This window comes from Vulpes lagopus, chromosome 1, assembly GCF_018345385.1.
Source record: "Vulpes lagopus strain Blue_001 chromosome 1, ASM1834538v1, whole genome shotgun sequence".
Lineage (NCBI taxonomy): Eukaryota > Metazoa > Chordata > Mammalia > Carnivora > Canidae > Vulpes > Vulpes lagopus.
This window is the reverse complement of record NC_054824.1, coordinates 57063244-57078832: the sequence shown is the minus strand read 5'-3', so window position 1 is coordinate 57078832 and position 15589 is coordinate 57063244. Positions and strand designations below refer to the sequence as shown.

The 15589-nt window shown below is 37.6% G+C and overlaps 1 protein-coding gene across 1 annotated transcript in view; it reads right to left on the bottom strand.

Annotated features, from left to right (window-relative positions):
* Positions 1–15589, bottom strand: part of PTCHD4 (patched domain containing 4) — a 174060-nt gene that overhangs the window by 141372 nt on the left and 17099 nt on the right. The window lies entirely within an intron of this gene.

The following is a 15589-nucleotide window of genomic DNA, read 5'->3' as shown; positions in this document are numbered from 1 at the left end:
TCTTTTCTTCTTCTTTCTTCTTCTTATCTTTTTTCAAATCTCATCCTGATCAAGCTTGGGCTTAGACATGCACTATGAACTTCAAAGAGGAGGATTCAAGAGTTTCAAAGAAAAAGTTTATGGAAGCTATAACATGTAACTCTGTAATGGAAAAAGAAAGCTCAAAGGTTAGAAAAATCTTAAAAATATCATTCAGGCTATGCTAATAGAAATAATTGTACTGAGGAAGGAAAAGAGGAGAATCCCACAGGAAATGAAGTGGCATAGAGTGTTCTCCAATGAGCTTACCTTTTACAAGGAGACCCAAAAATATAAATAAAGACACAGTTTAAAAGACCATCATGGATCTATGAGAATTGTGTTCAGAAGGCTAAATTTAGAACAAGGCACCAGATGCTAAGAGTAAGAAAGTTCTTTTTATTTGTTGTGAATATTTAACTTGTTTTTTTTTTTTTCTTTGCTTGGACCAAGAAGATTAGAGAGGAAACAGGCCCTCCGCATTGAGGGTGGTCATGTAACTCTTCATGACTGACCAAAAAGAAAAAAAAAAAGAGGAATAAAACTACTGCTAAGTTTCTGTCTTCTACTTCTGTGAGAATGGAAAGGTAAGGAGAATATAGGGAGAAAGGAAACAGGGCTGAGGAAGGAATAGGTGACAAAACTCGTTACTGAATGATGTCTCTAAATTGTTTGCTGACCTGGGTAAATTACCACTTGATATTCCAAGAGAACAAGAGTAGACCCAGACAGCCCTGGTGGCCGAGTGGTTTAGCATCGCCTGCAGCCTGGGGTGTGATCCAGAAGACTTGGGATCGAGTCCCATGTCAGGCTCCCTGCATGGAACCTGCTTCTCCCTCTGCCTGTGTCTCTGCCTCTCTCTCTCTCTGTGTCTCTATAAATAAATAAAATCTTAAAAAAAAAAAAAAAAAGAAGTAGACCCAGAGCTGCCAACAGTGATGTTGATACTGCCACAGTGAATAGGGAAGGATCATAAGATTGGCAATGGGCAAATGGAATTGGGGTTGAAAAAAGGAAAGGTGAATTTCTCACAGGCTTATACAAAGATCGATGTTGATCTGAGATCTGATATTTGGGTGAGCCATTAAGATAAGAGGTAGAGATAACAAGATGCTGGTGGGAGCCTTTTTTTTTTTTTTTCAACAGAGTCATTAACAGATGTGTCAGAGAATGGCAGAGGACCTTGTGCACCTGGACTCCATCAAGGCAGCCTATGAAGAAGTGTCATGGATGGACAGTGTCAGGACTCTTAGTTATTCTTTCAAAATGGAAATTGCTTGAACTACTTTGGAAGACGTTTTGGCATTAGGTAAAGTTGAAGATGCAGAGACTCCATGACTCTGAGATTCCTCTCCTAGCTAGGTAGCCTGGACAAATTTTGCACACATGCACCAGGAGACATGTACATAAAATGTTAACTGTGGTATTGCCTATAATGGCCTGAAACAGCAAACAATCCAAGTGCTTAGGAATATTAGGATAAATAGTGAAATGAACGCTCAGTGAAATACCGTGGCAGTGATGTAAAGGTACTAATCAAGGCTAAACACATCAACATGGATAAATCACACAAATATAAGGTTGAGTGAGATTAGCAAGGAACACATACCATAGAATTCCATTTATAGAGTGCTCAAAAACAGGTGAAGTAATCGTTTTATTTAAGAATGTATACTTAGGCCGAAAAACTATAAAGGAGAACAGGGAAAAAGGTTATTGTAGAAATCATACTCTTAGTGGTTATTATACTCAAGGTAAGAGGATACAGCTGGAACTAGCTGCCATAGGAATATTGAGCTTCTGGCAGTGATTTATGTTTAACTCTGATGCTGTTTACATGGTGTTTGCTTGATAATTGTGCTTTAAACTATACATATCTCTCATATATTCTTCTGTATATATGATGTATTACATAATTACAATGCTAGAGAAAGTGTCTCATGATATTACTGCAAAAAAAGATGAAGAAAACATTTTGGAGGATAATAATTAATAATTCCATGAATTTGTATTACTGAACAAGATGCCGATTTAATCACAACATCAGATGAGGCTTGAGAGAATTTTTCAGAGGCATATTGTAGGGTTCTGTCTTTGACTTTGTTCACTGCTTTAATGAACACTTTTTATCAGGGACTCAGATGGAAATATAAGATATGCATATCAGATTTGAAGCTTGCAGAAAAATGGGATGGGGATGGACCGGACCATTGTTTCTCAGACCCTTGTGTACATAGGAATCACCTGGGAATCTTGTGGAAACATATATCCTGGTCTACTCAGTGTGACTAAGATTTTCCATTTTGAGCATGCTCCCAGTGATGATGATGATGCTGTAGGTTAGATGTACCTCTGAGTAGTGAGAGAACAGGCAATTTAAGGTCCTTACCACTCCTAAAATTTAATGATGCTATGATTCTGATTCTTAATTTAGGAACATGCATGGGTCAATCTCACACAACTGAGGCCATGCCACTCACAGGATAATCAGAATGGCTTATCAATCCAAGCAGTCTAATTTCCTATTTTCCACATTTTCCTTGCTTTTTAATTTGCTTTCTTCTATTTTATTTACAATAACTATTTTCATTTGTTCTGGAGATGCAATAACGGATCCCTGATAAGAACTTCTCCTAACTTTGTCCTTTGTAACACATGGAGTAGCAGAAAGCATAGTCATCATGGTCCCCAGGCAATTCCTTCCCTCTGTCCCTCAGTGGCACCCATCCTGGGAGTAAGTCGTTTTTGTTTCATGGGAGTCAAGAACAAAAGGAAAAATATCAAGTGTGCCTTGCTTTCCAGTTCTCATAAAGAGCAAGTTATAATGATCAGGTATAAATTTGAGGGCCGACAGGATGATTTTAAATTATGAACAGTGACTGTTTATTTTTTTTTTATTTATTTATTTTTTATGAACAGTGACTGTTTAATGGAATAACTTTATATATCGAAAAAGAGTGAGTTTAGAGTAAGGAACAAAAAAAAAATAAAGCAATATTTATTGTGTGTACTAAATGTCAGATGATTTGGCAGGTGCTCTCCTATGCTTTGATTTCCTCCACCACACCATGAAACAGATATAATTCTTATACACATTTTACAGAGAGAAGTAAAGTGGCCCTCCCAAAGCAACACATCTCATAAGACATAAAGTCAAGATTTGAATCCAATCTTCTAACTTCAGAGACAGTGTGCCCTTACACCCATCATACTGCTTCACTGCTGCTCCTAGGAAGAAGCAAAATCTCATTTTGGTGAAGCATGGATGAGAGGTATCATTATTTTAAATATCCTGAAATTTACATCTTTATTTTTTTTAATTTTTATTTATTTATGATAGTCACACAGAGAGAGAGAGAGAGGCAGAGACACAGGCAGAGGGAGAAGCAGGCTCCATGCACCGGGAGCCCGACGTGGGATTCGATCCCGGGTCTCCAGGATCGCGCCCTGGGCCAAAGGCAGGCGCTAAACCACTGCGCCACCCAGGGATCCCACATCTTTAATATATATAAAAATCCATGGTGATGATCACGGCAGGTATCCATTCTGAATATAATCTAAAAAAAATTTTTTTTTATTATTTTTATTTATGATAGTCACAGAGAGAGAGAGAGAGGCAGAGACACAGGCGGAGGGAGAAACAGGCTCCATGCACCGGGAGCCCGATGTGGGATTCGATCCCGGGTCTCCAGGATCACGCCCTGGGCCAAAGGCAGGCGCCAAACCGCTGCGCCACCCAGGGATCCCTGAATATAATTTTTAAACTAAAATTCAAATGTCAACTCATTACATGTAAATGACTAGTCTCACTGGATAACAGTGCGATGAGTTTTGTTTTCAAAACTGGTTTCTAAAAAAAAAAAAAAAAAAACTGGTTTCTAGGGAACCAGTGGTAAGTTCAATTTAGTGAGTGAAGACATATCTTGGAGATATTGTGGGTTTGGTTCTAGACCACTGCAATAGGGTGAATATCTCAATTCAGCGAGTCAAATGAACGTTTTGGTTTCCTGGTGCAATAAAAGTGGTATTAACCCCATACTGTGGTCTATTAAATGTGCAATAGTGTTATGTCTAAAAAACAAAGTACATACCTTAATTAAAAATATCTTATTGCTAAAAAATACTAACCATCATCTGATCTTTCAGTGAGCCATAGTCATTTATCACAGATCATCATAACAAATACAATAACAACTAAAAACCTTGAAATATTGTGAGAATTACCAAAATGTGACATAGAGACACCAAGTGAGCAAATGCTGTTGTAAAACATGGTGCCAACCGACTTGCTCAAGAAAGCTTGCCAGAAACCTTCAACTTATAAAATATGTGGTATCTATAACATGCAATAAAGCAAGACACAATAAAATGAGGTATGCCTGTAAACCAAGAGGAACTAGAGCTTTTCCAGTTGATAATTTAATCAGACTATCAATTTTCAGAATAGAGTATCAGCCCTGCTAATACCTCCTCTGGTTTCCAAAACACTCACTCTTCCATACTTTGTAATGTAGGACATCAGCTCTTCAGTTCCCTATCAAAGTGTGCAACTTCAAACACTTTGAAATCCAACTCTTACCAAATGTTTAGCTAAATAAAGTAACACTTGGTGGAGACTGCATAAGGGACATGCTGCCCACTGACTGTCGAATTTGTTAAAATCTCTCCTCGTTACCAGTTAGAACACAACATGTCTACACACCTGGCCCTCTTGGGTTAGCAGTCTCATAGAACTTTCACCATTAAAATGTTTTCATGTTATGTTCTCATTTTTCATCAGAGGTTGCTGATAGACATAGCTACATACAGTTTTCCTCTGTGCTTGCCAAAAATGTCCAATTTATCAATCCCTTAAGACTCAGTCATGGAAAATCCTGGTGAAATCCTTTCCTCCCGCAGTGAGGATCAGCTTTTTTAGTGTACCTATCTGGATCCAGAAAACTGATCTGAATTTGAAGTTTGAGGTGTAGCGACCATTTGATCACAACTGCTAGGATATCTTTGTTTTCTTCTTTTATTCTATTTCTTCAATCTTTTTGAAAACCATTTGAAATTATGTATGAATACTTTTGCAACTAGCAAAAATTTCAGTGTTAAGATTGCTGGGGTGGGGGAGGGAAGCAAGACACTGTAAAGATATCTTTGCTGATTGGTATAGTTTAAGATGTGCCCAGAAACACTGACGGGTTGATTAGAATCTTGGTGTGCAAGGTCATAACTTAAGGAACTGTAGGAACTGTAGGAACTGTAGGAACCATAACTGTAGGAACTGTGGTCTCTCTTGAAGTTTACACACCTAATGGTGGGGATATTGACAAGAAGCCAGTGATGTGTTGTTAGGTATAAGCACTTTCTTCTCTTCTCATGGATTAACTTCAAGAAAAGACAAAGAACATCTGTCACTCCTACCACCGCCACCCATGTTTGACCAGTTTTAAACTCAAATCCAGGCCCATAAACAGGAGTTTCCCAAATGGGAATGAGATTGGCTCTACATATAGCTTCCCACCAGGCAGCATGAAGAAACACAACCACCAGGAACATTGAGCCAGGAGATTTGTGTTTGAGTTCACTCTTTAGTTTTGTGCCCTTGGGAGAAATCACTGACTTCTAGGAATCTTCGTTATTTGATATTTAAATGAGATGGCTAATGCAAATGCAATTTAATACAATAGGAATATCAGCTCCAACCTAAGTGTGGGCTAGCTGGCCCCTGTTCCCTGTAAAACCAATCCTTCAACAAAGGCTGAAAATTGTGATGGAAATATCAGTTTAGCAGCCTGGATTGAGAAATGGAAATTGACTAGCATGAACACAGTGGCCCTTTCCAACCAAATCACTGATCTAGTTTTTCTGATGCTGTTTTCCAGACGGCTCTTTTCAGGCAACTTCCCCTGGCCACTGCATTGCAGTTTCTTCCTTCCTATTTTTCTTCCCTGCAGTCTATTTTGCAGTTTCTAGGTCTTGCCTTTGTCAAAACACTAGGCAGACATCTGACACTGGGGACACTTAATAAATATGACATCAATCAATAAGGTGATTAGTCAGAAACAACTGCCAATAAGGGCCAGCACCACAAACAGTTGCTTAATTTTTATCCAAGGAATAGTGGCTAGAAAGAAAGACTGCCAAATTGTTGGCTACTCTGATTTCTGATGAATGTCCGTGGAGTTTGGTCTAGTTCCTTAGCTAATGTATCAACATACTTGTTGAGTTTCTACTACTGTGTACTGAGCTGAGGGACAGTATTAGTGAATAAGGTGAAAATAGAAGGGAGCAGATGAAACAGTTGGGACAGATTAGAGAAATACGAGTACGTTTATAAAAAAGCCTGAAGGTATAAACAAACCTGCATATTAAAGCAATGAATAATGCTGGGGAGGCATGCACTTTAATATAGATAAATATGCACAAGCACTTTTTGTCTTTAAGGTTTTTTTTCATTTCAACACATTTCCATATCAATCCCAAGCCTTCCCAGAGTGGTTTTCTAACAATTCTGATTTTCTGATCCAAGCTGTTCTTTTCACTATCTATAACAACATTAATGATGTCCAGATGCCAATCTGAGGCATACACCTCACAGACTTGCTAACAGAATATTATTCATTCCCTGCCATAGTATTCTATAATTCTTTTCATGCAGAGAGGCAGCATTTTCTGATGTCCAAACTCAGAAGACTAGGACTGGGAATGTCCTCATCATCTTCATCTTAGTTTCAAAGCTTTGCCTCAAACACACTTGCACTTTCCCTACATTTCTTCATTATCAGTTTAAGTCATCAGAGTGATACCTTTTATCACAGGTCTGCTGTAAAGCATGCTTTATAATGTATGCCACGGATATGATCTCAAATTCAAGTGTCACTGCTCCTTAAATTCAAATAAATGCTTGTGCTTGCTTTTCTTGCTATGTAAAATGTCTCTAAGAAATGCCACCAAAAATAGGTGCCAAGCTCATAACAATATTCAAAAATAAAAAACATGCTTCCAGATGCCAAATATTTATAAAAGTGGGGCTGTCTGCCTTCTCAAAGGGATATAGCTTCTCAGATGCACTGTAACAGTTATATCAAATGCTTCCGGATCAAACGAAGAGATACTACTAAACCCGACAGGGACAGAAGCAGAGTTTTTGGGCTTAGGCTGTTTACCCCAAATCTAAAGTAAAATTTAGTCTTCAATGTAAGAGAATTAGAATGCAAAATTTAGGGGTTTGAAGGGAAGAAGAGCAAAGAAATAAGAAGTGGGACTTCATGATTCCTGATTGAGCCTGATTGCAGGACCCAGTATCAGTCCTATTTTATGAGGCTTGTCCAAAGGGGAGTTTAATGCTGCTGTTTTATGTATTTTCATTAATATTTTAATTTTTGTGCTTACGTCCTGAGGCATTTTCATGAAGGCAGCAATTTTAGATATGAAAGGGGAAGAATATAATATTTTTTCTCCTTTCTGCCACAATGTTTTAACCCACCACAAAGATAATCCTCATTTCTTTGGGTGCTAGGTTCTTTTCATCTGTTTTCTCAGTGTGGGGATTCTTTCTAAACTGAATGCAAGTTTGTAATGCAAATCTATAATTGTGTTTGTAGATTAGGCTCTTCCTAGTCTAAGTGCAGTTCTAGATGTTGCATTCTTTTTTTTTTTTTTTTGATGTTGCATTTTGAAGAGTGCAAGAAAACACAGATATATAACCCAAATTTGAGGTGAGGGTGTCTGATACTCAGCAGGAAAAAATGTTATTATTTTGAAAAAAAAAAACTTAAAAATTACTAAACTAAGTCTTGGCAAACTAAAGCCCACCAACCAAATCTGGCCCCTGCTGGGTTTTGTAAATAAAGTTTTACTGGTATACAGTAGTATTCATTTGTGTATGAATTGTCTAGAGCTTCACAGAAAAGTTTACTGACACTCCGTTTAGAACATGCCAAATAGGAATCTCTATGTTTCAATTTTATTTCCTCTTACGTTTTATTGTGCTTAGAATTTTTTTTAATTGAAATGAATACCTTGTGAATTTTGAAAATGAACTTAGGAATTTTCAGGTTTAAATTTCCAAATATTTTCAACATGCATTCCAGACGACAAAGCCCTCAAAATCTTGTCAAATAGCATTTTATTAACTGAAATGCTGTCAAGTTTCAATGTAATAGCACCATAAGACACCATAAGATTTGGAGGCTGCAATTCTAAGCAGAATTTGCGAACAGAATTTATAGGTTGGTATTTCTACATTCAAAACTTCAAAAGACTATGTGATTCCACAATTGCAGAATAGGCCCCACTCCTTATTAGAAAATATAACTGGTATCTATTTCTCCTGACCTTTTACTACAGCTTTTCCATCTCTGCCATGATAGTTTATTATATGTTGTCAACTCTGCATCTCATCCCTACATCAATCATCGGAGGAGAGCAATATCCTAAAGATTTCTTTCACACCTCTGTCTCCAGTCAGCCCTACATCCAAATCATCTGGAGAAGAAAACTGCACGTCATATTTCTAAAAATACATTTTTGGGGTGATAAATTTTCCTAACAACCTTTAGAATTTGAAAGTTTTCATGGAGCCTAATCATTTACTGTAGTTTGATTCTGTTCCCTCTTCTAGCTCAGCAGAGAGAGAGCATTCCCTTGATACCATTTAAAAATATTTGTAATAGTTGTAATATTTCTAAAATTGCAGGGTTTGATTATTCCAGCAATGGCTTCACCCACACAGGATGGTTCATTTTCACTCTTTTTGTTCTTGAGATGATAAGAGATCTTTGGTGCCCTCACATTAGAGACCCCTACAATTTAATCGTGTAATACCTTCCCTTTAGAGCACAAACACTAACATTTACTCATTGATTATTTTGGTAGTTACTGAAAAGTGTTTCTCATTTCAATCCCTCCAGTGACTTATAGGATAGTTCCTATCCTTATCCCAAATTTTTAAAAAGATTTTATTTATTTATTCATGAGACACACACACAAACACACACACACACACACACACACAGAGAGAGAGAGGCAGAGACATAGGCAGAGGAAGAAGCGGTTCCATGCAGGGAGCCCGATGTGGGACTCCATCGTGAGACCACAGGATCACGCCCTGAGCTGAAGACAGATACTCAACTGCTGAGCCACCCAGGCATCCCTCATCATCCCCATTTTAAGCTGAAGAATCCAAGGCTTAGAGAGATAATGTCATTTACCCCAATATCACACAGCTAGTAACTGACAAGGCTAGGATGCCATCCTAAATCTGTCTGATGCTGGAGATGGAGTTTCTGTCCACTGAGTTCTGCAGCTTGGAGGGCAGGGATTGAGTATAATGTGCCTTTGTTTCTCCAGAGTCATCAAAGGTTTTGGCGTATAGGATAATCTCACTAAAGTGTATGCTAAATGAATGAGTGGCTAAACACAATCTGAACAAGGTGTTCAAAGTCTACATAGAAACATTATCTATATCCTTAGCACTTGCCATGTCTTGATTTAGCTGTGAACGAGACAGTCTGGCTACTTTAGAATTTCTTTGAACCATACCATTCAGACATTTAGGAAAAATGGAAAATTGGAGAGCAAATACTTACATTTACAGATTAAATAATACCAGGGAACAAGTCAATGTAAGTGACTTGGGAGAAGAAATTAGAATATCGCTCTAAAACTTACTACCTCTGAACTAATTTACTTTAGTTGATTTCCAAATCTCTTCCCTCATGATTGAGGGCCTTTCCATCACAACCTGTTGGGTCATTGGTTCCCAGACATTCACTCACACTGAAATTTGTTTATCTCACTCATTCCTCTTGGAGCTGCTTCTTTACAGAAATAAATGAATTTCAGATGCAAGTAGCTCTGTTGGGAAGCCCCATTCCGATAGTTCTGAGTGAACTTTCCCAGTCTCTTTTTGAATGGAATCCAGGCCAGTTAAAAGTGTCATACTCCCAGTACCATAATTTCATGTTAAAATAAGCAAATATACATTTAAGTGATAAGATGGGTTTATTATTTTCTAGCTTTTAATAATACTCATAAACTAGTATTTTAACTGGGTTAATATTATCCTTAGGGATTCTTATTTTAAAAGTTTTCAAGCATTTCCCCTTTCCTTCCACTGTGTACTTTTGAACCTACTGATATTTATACGGGGACAGCTGTCTCAATTGTTCTTTTATTTTTTTAAATTTTTTAAAAGATCATTTATTTATTTAAGAGAGAGGAAGAGAGAGAGAGAGGACTGCATGAGCAGCACAAACAGTGGGGAGGGGGAGAGAGAAGGGGAGAGTCAGCCTACAGGGAGGCTTACACCAGGGCTCCATCCCAGACCCCAGGATCATGAACTGAGCCAAAGGCAGAGGCTAAACCAACTGAACCACTCATTCTGACTTTTAAAAGGTCCTATCACTTACTGAAATAATATATATCTTATGCAGTATCACATCTGATTTATGATAAAGTTGTCAATTTTCAAATCGAATAAAATGCACATAAAATGGGTTTCCTAAGGAAGACATCTTTGAAAAATAATAGAAAGGAAGCTCATTTGAATTAAGTGCTTCTGTTTAGGGTACATTAAAGCAAGTTGTGTTATTAGGAAGCTAAATAGCTCAGGTTATATTCCTAACTTCTGAAGAAAACACCATGGAGGGGAAAATAGTATGGATGCTCATAAAAGCTTCCTTGGAACCACTGCCATAAACGGAATATTGCTTGGGATGTCTTGGGTTCAGTCAAAGCCTGATTATTGGGTTGTCTGGCCCATGGGTCCAATCACCAAAATGGCCTTTTCCCCCTTGTTCTCATGAGATGAGGAAAGGCTTTAATAAATGAACCCAAACAGATTTTGTTTGATAGAACTCGCCCTCCCTTCCCGTCTCCCCTGTTGTAATGACTACCACGTCTTTTTCAAAAGAACATAGCTCTTACAAATTACATCTGGCCAATTTCCAGTTGGAAAATTCAATTTTTGTCTGTGTACCCTGAGAAAATCCCCCTGGATAAAGAACTAAATGATCATTTAGAAATTTGTGTTGCCTTGATAACTGTGATGGTTGCATGTAGACTTCCCGATTGTCTTTTACTTTTGTCTGTATTTACTCTCAGTGAAACTAATACAAAACTACCCAGCCTGACCGATGGAAAAATCTGGAGTTTTGTAGCTTTGATTGCTTATATCATATGCAGTCAACCACTCAAGCAGCATAGATTAAAACATAAAAATTGCTGCAATCACTGAGCATTATAGATTCTCATTAGAGTCCCACAATCAAGAAACTTGGTTGAGAGAAGCATACAGGTGTAGTAGCACATATATGAACCCTATCATGAAAGAAGAAAAATAGCGTCTCATTAAGATGTAAAACAGGTTTCCTAGTAAGAATGTTACCTTTTTCAGGGTACAGAAATAAAGGTACTAAGATTATCAGTTACCTGAAAATGTATTAGTACTACCATGAAACACTGTTCTAGAAGCTGTGCATTCTGGAGGAATTAGTGCAGCTTTGAACATAATATGAAAATCCAAGATGAGCCTAGGACAGGTACTAGGACAATTTGGACCAAAATATGTTATGCAAGAAATAGCCAAGTGTAAGAATGGAAACCGTTAATGAGAAATATTTAACATTAAGCAGTTGCTCAAATGTCATCTATTTTCTACAAACTGCAACTGAGCAGGTGGTTTCTGAGTTCCATGATTACCTTTTGATTTCTGGGGGAAATATTTTTTAGAAGGAACAAAATTCTGCACTTGAAAAATGAATTACATGCATGAGTGACACAGGCACGACTATATACAATGTAGAAAGGCTGATTTTTCTTAATTGAGTTTCATAAAATTCTTTGGGCAACATGTCTTCCCTGTGTTACCAACATGGGGAAAAAATCAGGTGAGCAAATAGTATTTTCTCTACAGCTCCTCCCAAAGCTATGGAGGGTGGTTTTTGTAATCTAGCAGGCCTTTTCCCTTTGTAGTGCCAGGGACAAGGTATTACCTTGAGGATTTAGCATCTCAGCTTGGCTTTTTCTGACTCTCCAAAATGAGGAAGATGAATTATTTAACATCCAGGAAGCACCAGCTGTGCTGTCTCTCCTCAAACTGAGCTTCCCCCACCAATGGGATTTACAATTGAAATAGGTTTCTAATCTAAACAGGACTACAATTTTGACAAGTGAACAAGACTAGAGAGTTTTTCCTAAGTGGAGAAGAGATATTAGTGAGCATTTCTTAGTGGCTTTCTCTGGGCACTTAGAAATTCTCCAGAGATTATAGCCTAGTGTCCTGCCAAGGGGACACGGTACTCCTAACATGGAAGTGCAACTCTGAGGCTACTAAAGAAGAGGATTTATAACATGCAATAGGAGGGATTTAGGTTAAGTACAGAGACAAGTTTTCTGATTGCTGGTATTACAGGAGGAGAAGGAAATCTGAGAGAACTCTTTTCCTCAATGTTCATAGAACCTGAGAGTGGCTCTCAATGAGGAGGAGCAATTTTGCAGCCTGGGGGACATTTGGCAATATCTGGACACATTTGTTTTTGGTTGTCAAAACTGGGGAGAGGAGCTAGATGTCTATGTCTAGTGGGCAGGCGCCTGGGACACTGTTGAACATTTTACAGTGCACAGGGCAGCCCTGCCCAACAAGGAATTATCAGCCCCAAAGTGTGAACAGTGTCAAGGTTAAGAAACCCTGACCTGGAAAATGTACACATTTTTGGAGTTCTCTTAAATGTTAGCATACTATAACTAACTGTTAAAGAGTGCTTTCAATGACTTGAATTAGCCTACCTGGGCCAGTTCTAAGAAATAAAATAATTCTGATTTGTTTACTGAGAATAAAAATGCTGGTTTACCACCCAAATGGGTGCACTCTAAAAATGGGTTCTTCTTTCATCCCAGATGCTCTCCCTGTATTACTCCAGCTGATTCCAATCTTTGTTTTTGGAACTAGCGCAAGTCCCACTTCATTCCAAAAGCCTGCGGGAAAGACAAAGGTGATCCATTGTTCCTCTGGACTCCTTTTTACAGCAAGTAGTGTCTTCATATGCCATTGGGCATTTGCTGTCTCATCTACTTACTGTACATATGAGACAAGGCAACTACGTTGTGAACTTATCCAACCAAGTCAACTAAATTGTAACTTCCTTACTGGTAGGGATAATGTTTCATACTGTTTCTGAAACACATAATCTATTACCAGCTTGCACATAGTGAGAACTCTGTAATCATTCATTCATTACATGATGATGAATATTCACTCTCTTCAAATATTCTGAGTACCCTCAGAGTGGTCATCATTACATAAAATTAGAAGGACTTTGGCTGCCAGTTCTCCCCAGTCTAAATTGGGACAGAAAGGGATCATTTCAAAATTAAATCAAATATATTTCTATTTACAATGGTTCCTAGTCTACAAAGCCAGGATGTGGACTTTGATTTCTGGTATTCATAAAAACTAAGCATCAACATGACTTATTAGAAAAAGAAGAATTATCTAGGGCCATTCTATGTTGTTAATAGAAAAAGGAATAATGGTATATCATAATAAAGAGAAATAGTTTTATAATAGAGAAGTGTCATGATATTAGTCAGGTTTATTAGGGCTTTAGAGGAATATTCCAAGAAAAGTGGCAGAAATTCAATCAATTAAGTGAGGTGCACATAAATTGAACTTAATAAAACTGCCTAAAAAGCTTTGGAAAAAAATGCTGTAGGGAATATACTTTTATTAGTTCTGGGTGAGGGTGAATTTGATGATACAGTGAATCCTTTCCACTTTTAATCTTGAGTTTCCCACGAAGACCATCAGAGATAACTTTAGAAATATGTGCAACTGAACTAAAGATCTAAGGGCCTATGTGGTCAATGGTGTAGCAGTAAGAATGCAGGTACTGTCATAAGAATACTGTCCCCACTACAGTCTCGGTGGACTCTGACAATTACTCAGTCTCCATCTACCATTCCTTGGTAGAACTGCTCCCTGGGACCTACAAACAGACATACTGTGGGCTATCCTGGCCTCCAAAAAATTCAATTCTCAGAGATGAAAGAGACTGCCGTCTTACTATCTCTGAATTAAATAACAACAACAACAACAAAAAAAACCTGAGAGAACTGAAATAATTACTGAGGGAAACAAAGCAAAATAAAAGTGTTGATATAGGACAGTCAGATAAAAATATCTAGATTTTCTATTCATAAAGATTTGAACTCACTGGGCAATTATTTAATGCCGCACTTGACTTTTCCTAATACAAAGAATCTTTATGAAAAAGGAACAAGGCACATTTCCATTTTACGTTTCTCAGCAAGGAGACTTGGAGTCTTACAATTTCTACATAAACATTAACTCTCAAAAGCATACATGGAACTTCCTTCAATCAATGAAAGCAGGAGATATCTTTTGCAGATTGTATTTAACCATGCTATTCTGGAAAGATTTAACATGACCTTTTGTTAATGATATAAAAGTGACTAATTTGTTTAATGGGAATAAAAATACTGATTTACCACCCAAGTGGGCACTAAGTCAGAGATGTTTATCAAACTGGCTATTACCCAAAACAAAAGTAGGAATTAACTTCTCATTCTTTGTTATTGTTAAAAATGCTCAGCATTTTAGCTGTGGTTGTCTCACAGTTTCAACATCTTAGTAGTCGTTGCTTCAATATTTAGACAAGATGTCTTGTACTTGTATATAGGCTTCATTTTTGGTGGCTAAGTAATCTTATGATTACCTTAACAGTTACTACCCATCAAGGAGGAAAGACCTGAAGGTGGGATGATTTTTGGGGTCATGGAAAGTTCCAAGATCTTCTAGCCAGGTCTTATTTGTGATTAATAACCCTCATGCTTTTTCATCTTGATATTTCTTGGTCCATACCCATAAAAATTTTCCTGCTTTGTATTCATTTTTTAAGTCTATAACATTATTGGGATTTTATGCTGACTTCATAACCTTCAGAGTAACTGATCATAGCAAAATATTTCCTTCCTTGTGGAGAGCAGCTTTCCATTGACCTCAATTTTAATGAATACACTTTGAAAAGAAAACATTTATTACTGATTGAAATAAGCATCTCTGAAAGACTTCTCCCACCACTAAAGAGTAATTTTTTTTTTATTTTATTTTTTATGGAGCCCCTGAGAGGCTGAATCTGATACAGCACCAATGCTGGATTATTCAAAGCTCTGGATCATTTTTCACTCACCTTTAAGATTCAAGTTACCACACTGTACTGATTGCTTCCCATTTAATTTTCTTTCTTCTTCACTAGCCTACGTTTCTGAAAAAGAGGATCTGTAACTTATCTGTAACTCCTCAGCCTAGTGTAGTTTCTGAAACAATATAAGCATGGAATACATCTCTGTTGTGAAAGACTGTTCATTGAGATAAGGCAGATACAGAGAGAAGGAAGTTCGGAGCATCGAAGATACTTGCATATCATTTTTTAAAGATTTTTTATTTACTTGATGGAAAGAGAGAGAGAGAGAGAGAGAGAAAGAGCACAGGAGCAGGAGGAGCAGCCAAAGGAGAGGGAGAGGGAGAAGTGGGCTCCCCGTGGAGCAAAGAACCCGAGGC